Here is a 15,110-nt window from a genome sequence, read left to right on the forward strand (position 1 = left end):
CAATAGGAAAGTTGCCTTGAGGGAAACTCAGGAATTTGCAAGACAACACTTATTCCAGGTTTATGGGTGAAGAAGTGAAAATTCCTTTAAGAGATGATGGTGGATGGACTAAGGACCTCGGAATCAGACCAGAGACCCTGCAGATTATAGAAGAAAAAGTAGGTCCAGATCTTCAACATGTCGGCTTAGGACCAGACTTCCTCAACAGGACTCCCATAGCACAAGAAATAAAAGCAAGAATCAATAACTGGGATAGATTCAAACTAAAAAGCTTTCTCTCAGCAAAGGAAACTATCAGCAATGCGAAGAAAGAGCCTACAGAGTGGGAGAATATCTTTGCCAATCATACTTCAGATAGAGCACTAATCTCCAAAAAACTCTACACCAAGAATGCAAATAATCCAGTCGACAAATGGGCTAAGGAAATGAATAGACACTTCACAGAAGAAGATCTACAAGCAATCAACAAACATATGGAAAAATGTTCAACATCTCTAGTAATAAGAGAAATGCAAATCAAACTACCTTAAGATTCCATCTCACCCCAATTAGAATGGCGATTATCAAGAATACAAGCAACAACAGGTGTTGGTGAGGATGTGGGGAAAAAGGTACACTCATACATTGCTGGTGGGGTTGCAAATTAGTGCAGCCACTCTGGAAAGCGGTATGGAGATTCCTCAGAAAACTTGGAATGGAACTACCATTTGACCCAGCTATCCCACTCCTTGGCCTATACCCAAAGGACTTAAAATCAGCATACTACAGAAATACAGCCACATCAATGTTCATAGCTACTCAATTCACAATAGCCAGACTGTGGAACCAACCTGGATGCCCTTCAGTTGATGAATGGATAAAGAAACTGTGGTATATATATACAATGGAATATTACTCAGCCATAAAGAATGATAAAATTATGGTATTTGCAGGCAAATGGATGAAATTGGAGAATATCATGCTGAGTGAGATAAGCCAATCTCAAAAAACCAAAGGATGAATGATATCGCTAATAAGTGGATGATGACACATAATGGGGGGAGGGAGGGGTTAGTGTTAGGGTTAGAGTTAGGGTTAGGGAGGGAGGCAAGTATGGAGGAAGGAAGGACTGTGTAGAGGGAAAAGAGGGGTGGGAGGGGTGGAGGGAAGGGAAAAAAATAACAGAATGAATCAAACAACATTGCCCTATGTAAATTTATGATTACACAAATGGTATGCCTTTACTCCATGTACAAACAGAGAAACAACATGTAAACCATTTGTTTACAATTAAAAAAAGAGAGATAATGGTGATGCCCTGATTACACATGGGTGCCTAAAAAGTTGTTTCCCCAGGATTTGTTTCACCATGCATGGCTACCCAAGCACTCAGAGATTGTTGCAGCTTTGTTTCAAGGCAGCCCACTACTGCTCAAGCTGGTGGCAGAACTTGGTGTCATTCCCACTGTGCTATTTCTGCAGGAATGCAGGATGCTGAAGCTAGGAGGTCATGGAGGTTTCCAAGGAGATTTCATAGGAAGGTCTGGGAGGCTAGGCAAAGTATAGCAGGCTGGAATCCCTGTGGGCAGCCCCTGAAAGGGATATGAGTGAACCTGTAAAACTGAAGCTGAAGCTGGAATGGAGATCCTAGAAAATAAGAGATGCCAGTAACATTGACGGCTAAGGAGAGCCAGTAGCCATGGAGAGCGCCAGGCTGAGAAAGACCATGTAAGCTCCAATCAACAAGGTCAAAGGGACAGGACTGCCCAAGTCCTTTGGAGTCACATCTGGCCAACATATACCCTGGATGCTGGATGTGGAGTTACAGGATGTAAAGTTTTCCTGACTGGGTTTTGGTCTTGCTTTGGTCCCATCTTTCTCGCTATGCCCCTATTCCTCCAATGGGAATGGAAATGTTTACTTTGTGCCATTATATATTGGATGCACAGAACTTGCTTTTGATCTTTACAGGGTCTTATGGCAAAAAGTCTGTCTTCAGCCTAAGATTAAATTTTGGACTTAGACTCTAGAGAAATGTTGGAACTGTTAAGAGTATGAGCACTCTTTTTTTGTCGGGGGGTAGGCACAGGGATTGAACTCAGGGGTACTTGCCCATGGAGCCACATCCCCAGTCCTATTTTGTATTTTATTTAGAGACAGGGTCTCATTGAGTTGCTTGGCACCTCACTTTTTCTGAGGCTGCCTGAACTGGTGGTCCTCCTGTCTCAGCCTCCCAAGCTGTTGGGATTACAGGTGTGCATCACCATGCCTGGCTATGAACACTCTTTGAGATAGATTAAATGCATTTTGCATTGTGAGATGGACTTAAACTTTTGGGGAGGAGGAGTAGAATGTTATGTTTTGGATAGGAGATGTCCTAACACTTCTGTGTTGAGACAGAAGGCAATATGATTAGTTTACGAGAGGTATAATATAATCAGTCCATCCTAGTTTGAATGGGCTAACTGGGTGGTAACTGTAGGCAGGTGGGGTGTAACTAGAGGAGATGGGTCACTGGAGGTGTGTTCTGGAAGGGTTCATCTCCCCTGTAGTCCCTTCCCCTCTCTCTACTTCCTGGCCATTATGAATGAAGCAGCACTTCTCCACCATACCCTTCCTCCATGATGTTCTGCCTCACTTTGGCCCAGAGCAATGGTCAGCTGATCAAGGACTAAACTGCTAAAACTGTGAGCCCAAAATAAAATTTTCCACTTCTAAGTTGTTCTTGTCAGGTATTTCAGTCACAATGATGAAAAGTTGACTAACACACACTGTGAAGACAGTTTTCTTATCTGTAAAACAACAATCATCATATCTATATTTTATGATTATTAAAATGACTTTAGGTAATGTAATATGCAAATATTACATAGAGTACAAGAAGATAACATGCAAATATTATCTATTAAATTCTAATGTTGAATCATCTGAAAAAAATTATGATTCTATGAATGAAGGAAATGTTTTGATGATATAGCAACTTTTTTTCTTCAAATATTTGACAGCTTAGTTTCTCAAGAATCAGGGTAGGAATTTTTTCCTTTGACTCTCATTCTATTTTTGTATTTGGTGCTGTTGATTTTGTTACATAACTGAATTAAAACTTATTGTTTCTTACAATAGTCTGGAAAAGTATAATTAATAATTTAATACTAGTGGAAAGGTTAATTTAGTGAGTTCTTTTAAATCATAAAATTACTATTTTGTCACAGTTTACATTCATATGTAGCATAAAGTTAATTATCACATTCACTTATTTATTCAGTAAATTTTTTATATGTATTTATTTTAATTAAAAATCATAAATTTACATAGGGCAATGTTGTTTGATTCATTCTGTTATATTTCCCTTCCCCCCCACCCCTCCCACCCCTCTTTTCCCTCTATACAGTCCTTCCTTCCTCCATTCTTACCACCCTCCTTATCCCTAACCCTAAACCTAACTCTAACCCTAACGCTAACCCCTCCTACCCCCCCTTATATGTCCTCATCCGCTTATCAGCGAGATCATTTGTCCTTTAGTTTTTTGAGATTGGCTTATCTCACTTAGCATGATATCCTCCGATTTCATCCATTTGCCTGCAAATGCCATTATTTTATCATTCTTCATGGTGGAGTAATATTCCATTGTATACATATGCCACAGTTTCTTTATCCATTCATCAACTGAAGAAGATCTAGGTTGGTTTCACAATCTGGCTATAGTGAATTGAGCAGCTATGAACATTGATGTGGCTGTATCTCTGTAGTGTGCTGATTTTAAGTCCTTTGGGTATAGGCCAAGGAGTGGGATAGCTGGGTCAAATGGTGGTTCCATTCCAAGCTTTCTGAGGAATCTCCATACTGCTTTCCAGAGTGGCTGCACTAATTTGCAACCCCACCAGCAATGTATGTACCTTTTTCCCCACATCCTTGCCAACACCTATTGTTGCTTGTGTTCTTGATAATCGCCATTCTAATTGGGGTGAGATGAAATCTTAGGGTAGTTTTGATTTGCATTTCTCTTATTACTAGAGATGTTGAACATTTTTTCTTATACTGTTGATTGCTTGTACATCTTCTTCTGTGAAGTGTCTGTTCATTTCCTTAGCCCATTTGTTGATTGGATTATTTGTATTCTTGGTGTAGAGTTTTTTGAGTTCTTTATAGATTCTGGAAATTAGCGCTCTATCTGAAATATGAGTGGCAAAGATATTATCCCACTGTGTAGGCTCTCTCTTCACATTACTGATAGTTTCCTTTGCTGAGAGAAAGCTTTTTAGTTTGAATCTATCCCAGTTATTGATTCTAGCTTTTATTTCTTGTGCTATGGGAGTCCTGTTAAGGAAGTCTGATCCTAAGCCAACAAGTTGAAGGTTTGGACCTACTTTTTCTTCTATAAGATGCAGGGTCTCTGGTCTGATTCTGAGGTCCTTGGTCCATTTTGAGTTGAGTTTTGTGCAAGGTGAGAGACAGGGATTTAGTTTCATTCCTTAACATTGTAAAGGCCATCGACGCTAAGCCCATGGCCAATATCATTCTAAATGGTGAAAAACTAAAAGCAGTCCCCCTAAAATCTGGAATAAGACAGGGATGCCCTCTTTCACCACTTCTATTCAACATCGTTCTTGAGACTCTGGCCAGAGCAATTAGACAAACCAAAGAAATTAAAGGGATATGAATTGGAAAAGAAGAACTCAAACTATCCCTGTTCGCTGATGACATGATTATATATTTAGAGGATCCTGGAAATTCCACCAGAAAACTCTTAGAACTCATAAGTGAATTCAGTAAAGTAGCAGGTTACAAGATCAATGCCCATAAATCCAACGCATTTTTATACATAAGTGATGAATCTTCAGAAAGAGAAATTAGGAAAACTACCCCATTCACAATAGCATCAAAAAAAATAAAATACTTGGGAATCAATCTCACAAAAGAGGTGAAAGACCTCTACAATGAGAACTACAGAACACTAAAGAAAGAAATTAAAGAAAACCTTAGAAGATGGAAAGATCTCCCATGATCTTGGATAGGCAGAATTAATATTGTCAAAATGGCCATCCTACCAAAAGTGCTGTATAAATTCAATGCAATTCCAATTAAAATCCCAATGGTGTACCTTACAGAAATAGAGCAAGCAATCATGAAATTCATCTGGAAGAATAAGAAACCCAGAATAGCTAAAGCAATCCTCAGTAGATAGAGCGAAGCAGGGGGTATCGCAATACCAGATCTTCAACTCTGTTACAAAGCAATAGTAACAAAAACGGCATGGTATTGGTACCAAAATAGACAGGTAGATCAGTAAATTTTTATTGAGTGCTTATGTGTGCCAATCATTGAACTAACCTAGAGAAAGCATATGTCTACTGATGATATTTTATAAATAGGACAATGGACTCTGATTTTTGATAGGATGCTTATTTAGCAAGGCTGAGTGCAAAGGGAAGAATCTAGGCTGACTTATGGGTTTCTAGTTTAAACTGGAGGCACAATTTGTAAAGTGATGTGCTAACACAGAGTATTTTCTCCTTAACATCTAATTCATGGAATCATTCATGATATTTAAATCTATAATAAAAATGTAAGGGATAATTATATCAAATTTTGGTAAAAGAAGATTAATAGAAAAAATAAAATGCTAACAAACATAACTAGTCACATCACCATTATAAAAATTAGATGTAATACTTTAGAATGATAAAAAAATCATTGCAAAGATAGGCAGAAATATTAGCTTACTGATTTATGAATCACCTTGAATTTTCATTTCCCCTTTGTTCTATAGGAACAGTCTCCTGTGTCAGCAGTAGGTAGTCAAAAGACATAGCTTACATTCATCAAAAGATATAGCTTTAATGTTCTCATTAGAGTGAAACTCAAATTTGGTTCATTATACCCCTCAAAAACTTTGAGACTTGTGTTCCAGAGTCATTTCAGCACCTGTGTGTCCAATTTGCTGCAATTATAGCAAAGCCATGTAGCAGAAGAAAGGATATAGTCATCGGATAAGTCTGCTCTTTAAAAATCTAATTAAAGTTTCAAGTGCAAGCTGCTTGCTGAACAAGAATCCTCAGACACAGTCAACCACAAAATTTCAACTGAATCTCAAGAATTTTACAAAGAAATGATATACTGTTTGTTCAAAGAGAATGAAACACCTGTTTCTAAGAGTGATTTAAGTCAATAACTAATAAACTAAATCTTTGTTCTGAATGCATTCTGGTGTCTGAATGACTGTTGCCCTTTCGGAGGGCAAAGTGCACAAAAGATTCAGTGACCTTCTGACTTGACAGTCAAATAACCACCATTATGTTCAGTCAATGTAAATAAGCATGGCTGACAATTTGCTAATTGGCCGCCTCTGGTCAGCCAAGTGTACTTTTGACCTTAATGAGAACCTAATCAATTAATACTTAGGGCAATAAAGACCTCTTGCTGATTGAGTTAGACAGAAATTATCTTTTTCTAACAGGATTAATGCTGCAAAGTGGCAAACTTTTAATTTAATATATGATAATCCTCTCTTTTAAAAGGACCCTCCTATTATGCTAGCTTTGTGAAATTGAATTATAAAATGTTAGATCTGTGATTCAACTATGTTTAAAGCTTTTTAAAAGAAAAAAAAAAAAAAAACCCACAAACAAGCAGTGTAATTTAGATACTAAAAAGAGAACTTCTGGTATTCATTTGAATTATATGGTAATCAATTAATCATGATAAGATCATTGAATTGAAAAAACACAAATTTTTTTTTTTAAACCCAAAGAAAGTCCACATTAAAATTCTAGAGAGAATAGTGAAATATTTAATATGTATGTTTTTCAATTTGGGGTTCTCTTCTGGCAACTATAAGATGATAGTAGCTAGCATTACAGGGGCATTAAAGTTTCCCTTTTCATTATAAAGAAAGATGTTACTATTGGCTTTCATGAAGATATAAAAAATGCTTTTAGAAATGGTTCATTATGTTACAAGAGAAATTGTCACAGAGTGGACTGTTCTCTGTAACATGGCTGATATAAAGCAGCACTCTTTAATGCACTCTGTAGAGTAGGTAAATACTCTCTATGCTGAAATGCAGCCATAATTCGTAGGAACTTCCAGAATTACTTTCTGTTTACAATATATGATATCTGACTTGGCAAAGGAACAAGTTTATCATTTTGGGTTAAAAATTTATCACTTGGACATAACATCTAAAAATTTATAATTCTCCTCTGTCAATATGCTTGCAACTCCTTTGGCTCAGACCAAATATGTATGTATTTTATGTAGTACAGAAGACATGATTCTTTTAAAAAATAGTTAAAAAGCAATAGTTGTGTATCTGCAATAACTGTTTCATGAGGCTTTTAATACAGATAAATATGCAAATATGTCATACTATTTTTAATACACCATTTTTACGCAGTGTAGTGACTGAAAACAGAGCAAACATTCTGTGTATTTAAATTCATAATGAGAAACATTCACTATTCAAAACTGGAATTATTGTCATGTTGTAGTGAGTAATAAAAATATGTTTTTGGATGGTAAATAAAACAGTGCTAAATCATAACAAGAACATCGACATTCCAGGGCAGATTCTACTACCATGTCATTGGTATTGTTTAAAAAGCTACAAAGCACTGCTCACATTTTTCTGTTGATGAGGTAACATCAGGTTAACATCTAGTTGTATTTTGTAATTAATAAGTAATAATGCAATTTTATCTATATTCTACGTTATGAAGACAGGACCAACTAGGTTTCATAATTTAGGTTAGTCATTGAAGTAGCTAAGTCAAGAATCGTATGAGAAATGCATAATGCAGTTAGAATTAAATTCCACAGGTTTATTTGAACCTTACTGTGCTTTTTTTCCTAATAAAATGTGCAATGATTTTTCACATTAATTATAAAAATGTCAAACACCAAATTAGAGTTTTACACTGAGTATCTGTAGCACCACTGATCATCATTACCATTTCAAGATATTTACTGCATCATATATCTACCACATTTCTTTTAAATTTTGACCTCCTTAAAAAAAACAGTAGACTGTATTTTGGGGTTAATTTCAGTGTTATAGAAAATTGAAGAGGAAAATGCAGAACTCCCACATATCCCAACACTCTCCCTACTTTCCTCTATTGACATATTGGATTAGTGTGGTATATTTGTTACAACTGATGAGTCAATATTGCTAAATTATTATTACCTCAAATCTATAGTTTATGTTAGAGCTCACTTTTTGTGTGGGTATTCTACAAATTTTGACAAATGTATGACACATGAACATCATTACAGTGTCTTAGAATAGTTTTATTGCCTTAAAAAAATCCTCTGTGCTCCACCTGTTTATCCCTCCCTCCCTCCTCTGAAACTCTGGCAATCATTGATATTTTTTATTGTCTCTCTAGTCTTGTCTTTTTTAGAATGTCATATAGTTGGAATCTTACAGCAAGTAGCATTTTCATATTGGCTTATTTTTACTTAGCATCCATGTCTTTTTGTGGTTTGATAGTTCACTTTGGTGTTGAGTAATATTCCATCAGATGGATGAACTAATGTCTATTCACTCATCTGTTGAAGGATATTTCAGTTGCTTCCAATTTTTAGAAACTATTAATAAAACTGCTTTAAATATTCATGTTGGTTTTTTTCAGTTGATTCTACGTTTTCAGCTCATGTAGGTAAATAGCAAGGAGGACAACTGTTGGACTGAATACTAAGAATATACTCAGTTTTGTAAAGAACAGCAATCTGTCTTCCAAAGTGGTTGCAACGTTTTGCATTCCAATCAGCAATGAATGAGAGTTCCTCTTGCTCTATATCATTGCCAGCATTTGGTGTTGTCAGTTTGGGATTTTAGCCATTCTAATAGGTGTGTATGGATTTAATTTACATTTTTTATTGGTACTTTATGGTTGATGAGATTCATTGTTACATATTTGTACATGTACACAATATAACAATATAATTTGGCCAATATCATTCCTCAGCATTTTCCCCCTTCCTACCTACCACACCTTGATCCCTCTTCTCTATCTATCTCCCTTTGATTTTCAGGAGATCCATCCCCATCTTTGTTTCCCTTTTTCCTCTCTAATTTCTGCATTTGAGAGAAAATAGGACCCTTAACCTTCTGAGTTTGACTTATTTCACTTAACATGATGGTCTCCAATTCATTCATTTTCCTGAAAATTCCATAATTTCATTTTTCTTTATGGCTGAATAAAACTCCTTTCTTTATCCATTAATCCATTGATAGGCTATTGTGAATTGTGCTGCTATAAACATGGGTATGCATGTATCACTATAGTAAGTGGACTTTAATTCTTCAGAATAAATTTTGGAATAATTTTATATTATAGAAAAGTTTCAAGGATAAAAGAGATGTTTCCTTTATACTCTTCAACCAGTTTCTCACAGCATTAAGATCTTAAATTTCATGGTACATTTGTCAAAACTAAGATATCAACATTACTACATTTATGGTAACTAAACTACAGATATTATTCATATTTTATCAGTATCTCCATTAGTATTCCTCTTGTTCCAGGATCCATAAAGGCTATCATACTGTACTTAGTAATTTTTTCCCTCGTGTCTTCATGTCTCTGAAAGGTACTTGGTCTTTCCTCATCTTCAATGACTTTGAGAATTTTGAGGCAATGTACATAACTTATCACTGGTGGTAAGTTCAATCATTTAAGGCAATATTAATAAGATCCCTTACTATAAAGATGCTATTCCTCCCTTTCAAACTCTCCTAGTTGGAAAAGAGTCATTAAGTGCAGTTCACACTCAAGGTAGTAATTATTTATATTAGTATGGACTCACGTATATTTATTTTATACTCTGGACTTTGTTGATTAAACTATTTCAGCTTTGGATACTGAAGGCTTATTCAGAGTGGCTTCCCTGTCTACTTGACATGTCCCTGTCCTTTTTGTGTTGTTGTTGTTTGAATATTGTATTTCCTTATTTTCTGACATGACATTAGCTTAAGGCCCATCTTGTATTCTCCCTGATGCAGAAGTAGAATCAACCATTTCTTCAAGAAGATCTGGTTCTTTTTGTTAGAGTATGGTATTTAGAAATCAAGATCTAGGCATTATCACTATTGTGTTACCACAAGTTTTTTTTTAAACTAGCAATGTAACATGAGGATAAACTTTTGAAAATTCAACTCTTAAATTAAATACCTGAGAAGAGTTAGATCAGCAAACTACTTGAATTTTTTTGTTTTATTTAATGTCTTAAGAAAATGGTACTATTCTCAGTATTTTTATTTGGAATTTTAAGCAGCTTTATTTGAAGCTTTAGAAAAAATTAATTTATTATATAAATGACCAAACATCAAGAATAGCTGTGGATGCATAAGCATCTATTTAGTGTTAGCTATCTTCTTTTTTGTTTGTTTGTTTTCTTTTAAGCTAAAAGACTTTGGTCTCCTGTTATATTTTTTTCTGGATGATGAAATTCTTTCCTCTGGTACTAATTAATATCTTTCTTTTATCCTCATATACATAGATTTATCAAAATTAATTTGTTCACTAATTAACTGATATGTGAGAATGCATATCCTACATACATTTTAAAAAGGTAAAGAAAGAATGTGGGGAAAAATTCACACTTGTTCATTGCTGGTGGAGTTGCAAATTGGTGCAGCTACTCTGGAAAGCAGTATGGAGATTCCTCAGAAAACTTGGAATGGACCCACCATTTGACCCAGTTATCCCACTCTTTGGTTTATACCCAAAGGACTTAAAATCAGCATACTACAGTAATGCAGCCACATCAGTGTTTACAGCAACTCAATTCACAATGGCTAGATTGTAGAACTAACCTAGATGCCCTTCAACAGATGAGTGGATAAAGAAAATGTGCTATACATGCACAATGGGATATTATTAAGCCATAAAGAAGAATAAAATTGATTCTACTTCTGTATCAGGGAGAATACAAGATGGGCCTTAAGCAAATGTCATGTCAGAAAATAAGGAAGCACAATATTCAATTTGCTGGTAAATGGATGAAATTGGAGAATATCATGCTAAGTGAAATAAGCCAATCCCAAAAAACTAAAGGCCGAATGTTTTCCCTGATAAGTGGAAGATGATATATAATGGGGTTGGGGGTTGGGGTTGGGGGGAAGAGAAGAATGGAGGAACTTTATATTATGTAGAGGGAAATGAGAGGGGGAGGGGCAGGGGTATGAAAGATGGCGGAATGAGACAGACATCATTATCCTATGTACATGTATGATTACATGAATTGTGTGAATCTACATCATGTACAACCATAGAAACGAAAAGTTGTACCCCATTTGTGTACAATGAATCAAAATACATTCGGTAAAAATTAAAAAAATGCTTGAGGGATTTAAAAAATGTCAATTATAACACATTTTAATTAATAAAATTAGAATTAGAAAAAAAGAATAACACAATTATGGTTGTATAAAAAGCTCTATATGTACCAGTCAAAATGGCATATCATCAAAATGGTCTCACGCATAGTGAAAATAATACTATCCCAAGACTCAAGAAGTCAGGGATGCTCTCTCTCTCTCTCTCTCTCTCTCTCTCTCTCTCTCTCTCTCAGTGTGTGTGTGTATGTGTGTGTTTAAAATGCTTCTTTAGAAAAGAATCACAGTACAGTACAGAAATGTACAGCAAGGACAGCCAAAATTCTCTGAAATCCTAATATTCAGAGATAACGACTTTCACTCTTTTAGACCACTCCAGTGTCCTTTTGGACCACCTTTTATTTATATGGAACCACACACATGTGGACAATGGAATAATTCAGTTTATATATAAGCATTAATGTACATGTAACTTTACATGATGGGACTATATGACACATACTGTTCTGCTATCTGCTTTACTCATTGACAATAGTCATGGAAATCTTCTCTTGCAGATGAATGTAGATACAGACATGTAACGGCCTTTTTAATGCTGCATATTTTCCCAAGGTACTATTATGTTATACTTTATGTATTATGTTTCTACCAGAGGATAGTTAAATTGTCTGCAAAGTACTGTTATAAATTATACAAAGATCAACATTCTCTGTTGTCAGAGTATTTCCTTAAAATAAACTCTGAGAATCACAAACTTAAAAGATATGGACATTTTAATCAGCATAAATATTTTTAAATTGTCCTTTGGAAGGGTTGATCAAAGTACACACTCATCAGCAGAATTGTATTTTAAGGTGTTCTTGTCATCTATTTTTCCAGGTTTAAAACACCATATATTCAAATGTGTATTTCTTATTTGTTCTGCATGAGAAATCTTTCCTTAATCCTGGAATGATCTATTCGAGTACTGATTTAACTCCATTCTAATTAGTTTTTCTTCCAGAGCACTACTGGACACGTGTCAGAGATCCCAGTTTCTATCTTTCATGTTTTTAACTTCTGTTCCATACTATCCACGATTTTGTCTTGCTGCGCTGCACTCTGGATAACTACTTCAGCTCTGCATTTCTGTTTGCTCGTTCTCTTTTCAAATGTGTCTAATTTTCTGTTAGTTCATCCTCAGAATTTAAAATTTAGTTCTAATGACCTATTTTTACTTTTAAGAAGCTCCCAAGGTTCTAATTCTGCTGATTTGTTTGCTTTCCTTTTCACCTCTTCATTTGTTTTATGTCTGATGATCCTTCTCTGTAGTGGCTTGTTTCTTGATGTATTTTGTCATTTGGCACAGTGTCTAATGGTTGTGTGACTTTTTCTGTGCAACTACTGTAAGACTTGGATTCAGTGTGCATTTCTTCGAAGGGAATTTGAACTAGCAGATGCACTACACAACCAATTTACTGATTTGGGATGACTTGAAATTCATTAATCTCTTTAAGATTTTCAGGCCCACAAGTTCAAATTTGAGGGAAAACGTACATGTTTGAATTCCCAGGGGAGTGCTTTTATTTTGGTTAACTCACCATCTGAGCCATGACAAACACATTTCAGACTGTATCCTTTTGTTGGTGAGCATATTTTCTTAGTCTACCGTTTTGTGGAGATTCTGTAACCTTCCAGAGCCATGGCTTGTAGAGAGGCCTCAGATCCTGCTCACCTCTTTGTGCCCTCCAAATCTTTGTTCCTAAATGGCCAAAAACATGCATTCTGATTACTATGATCAGCTGTTAATTTCCATAGTTTAGGTTTCAGTTTACCAAATTCTCTTCCATTTGATCCTCTAAATATTTCTTTTACTTTCTTAGGAACTCAGTTGCACATTTTAAAAGATAGTTTGTCTTTTTAATAAAAGTCCAATAGTTCTAGTTGGGAATTGAGGATACTTTTCAGATTACTTAGGGTTGCAAGCAATACAGGATGTCCAGTTATGTACGAATTTCAGATAAAAAAGGAATACTCTTTCAGTGTAGATATATTCCAAATATTTTATGGGCCATACTTACACTAAATGATTATTTACTTTTTATGTTAATTTAAATTAAACTGGCCATTTTATATTTTTATTTGATCTATATGACAACTGTGGAATTAAATGCATCACATTTTGGAAATGAAAGTCTGAATTATGGCCTAAGTAAAATTTTACCAACTCAGATGTGAGTCCTGCATTATATATTAGAAGTATAATTTTTGTCTTAAGAATATTGTTATTTAATACACGTGGCTTATACCTGAAAATTCTATAGAATGTGTTCCATCATCTTCATAATTATAATGTGAAAAAAATCTGAGCCCCAATACCTCTTTTTAAGAGATCTGCTTCTTTCTAAATTCTAAACTTTTTCTTTACCCTTACAGTTTAATAACAAATATATATTACAAACTCATTCATTCTAAGGATTTTTCTATAACAAGTGACATTTTTTGACCTATTGATTTGGGTTTTCATTTTTAGTCCTGGAGATTTTTCTTTTAATTTTTGTGTGTTCATTTATTTTGATTCCCACCTCCATCTCCATTATATAATAAGTAGAAGTTGGCTTTCAATTGTTCTTCACATCTACTCTAGCATGTTTTAAGTGCTTGACTCTTGACCTCGTTTTTTAAAGTTTTTTCTAAACTAACCCTTTGATTTTTAAATTTTTAATTTTTTTTCTTCTAATTAGTTATACATGACAGCAGAACACATGTTGACTCATTGTACAAAAATGGAGCACAGCTTTTCACTTCTCTGGTTGTACATGATGCAGCCACACCATATGTGCAATCTTACACATACATAGGGTAATAATGTCCTTCTCATTCCATCATCTTTCCTACACTTATACCCCCTTCCCTCCCCGCCTCTGCAGTATCCAAAGTTTCTCCATTCTTCCCTTATCCCCCGTCACTATGAATCAATAACCACTTATCAGAGAAAACATTTGGCTTTTGGTTTTTTGGGATTGGCTTATTTTGCTTAGCATGATATTCTCCAACTCCATCCATTTACCAGCAAATGCCATAATTTTATTCTTCTTTAAGGCTGAATAATATTTCATTGTGTAGACATACCACAATTTCTTTTCTCATTCATTTGCTAAAGGGTATTTAGGTTGGTTCCACAGTTTAACTATTGTGAATTAAGCTGCTATAAATTTTGATGTGGCTGCATAGTTGTGGTATGCTGATTTTAAGTCCTTTGTGTATAGATTGAGGAGTGGGTTAGCTGGATCAAAAGGTGGTTCCATTCCAAGTTTTCTAAGGAATCTCCATAATGCTTCCAGAGTGATTGCATCAATGTGCAGTCCCACCAACAAAGAATGAGTGTACCCTTTTCTTCACACCTCACCAACACTTACTGTTACTTGTATTCTTGATAATTGCCATTCTGACAGTCATAAGATGAAATCTTAGAGTAGTTTTGATTTGCTAGTAGTTTCTAATTGCTAGAGTTGTTGAACATCTTTTCATATATTTGTCAATTGAATGTATATCTTATTCTGTGAAGTGTCTGTTCAGTTCTTTAGCCCATTTTATTGATTTCATTTTTTGTATTTTTGGTGTTAAGTGTTTTGAGATCTGTAAATATCCTGGAGATGAGTGCTCTATCTGATGTGTATGTGGTAATTTTCTCCCATTCTGTAGGGTCTCTCTTCACATTATTGATTGTGTTCTTTGCTGAGAAAAGCTTTTCAGTTTGAATCCATCCCATTTATTGATTCTTGTTTTTATTTCTTGTGCTTATGGATTT

General features: G+C 35.1%; 1 long non-coding RNA gene across 1 annotated transcript in view; it reads right to left on the minus strand.

Moving 5' to 3' along the window:
* Positions 1-1,302: 1,302 nt before the first annotated feature.
* The window catches only part of LOC306654182, a 111,031-nt gene continuing 97,223 nt past the window's right edge, over positions 1,303-15,110 (minus strand). Inside the window, exon 4 of the long non-coding RNA XR_013761896.1 lies at positions 1,303-1,571. This is a non-coding gene — a long non-coding RNA (uncharacterized lncRNA). The remainder of the gene's footprint in view (positions 1,572-15,110) is intronic.

The sequence above is a fragment of the Sciurus vulgaris genome (genome assembly GCF_902686455.1).
Source record: "Sciurus vulgaris genome assembly, chromosome: 2".
NCBI lineage: Eukaryota > Metazoa > Chordata > Mammalia > Rodentia > Sciuridae > Sciurus > Sciurus vulgaris.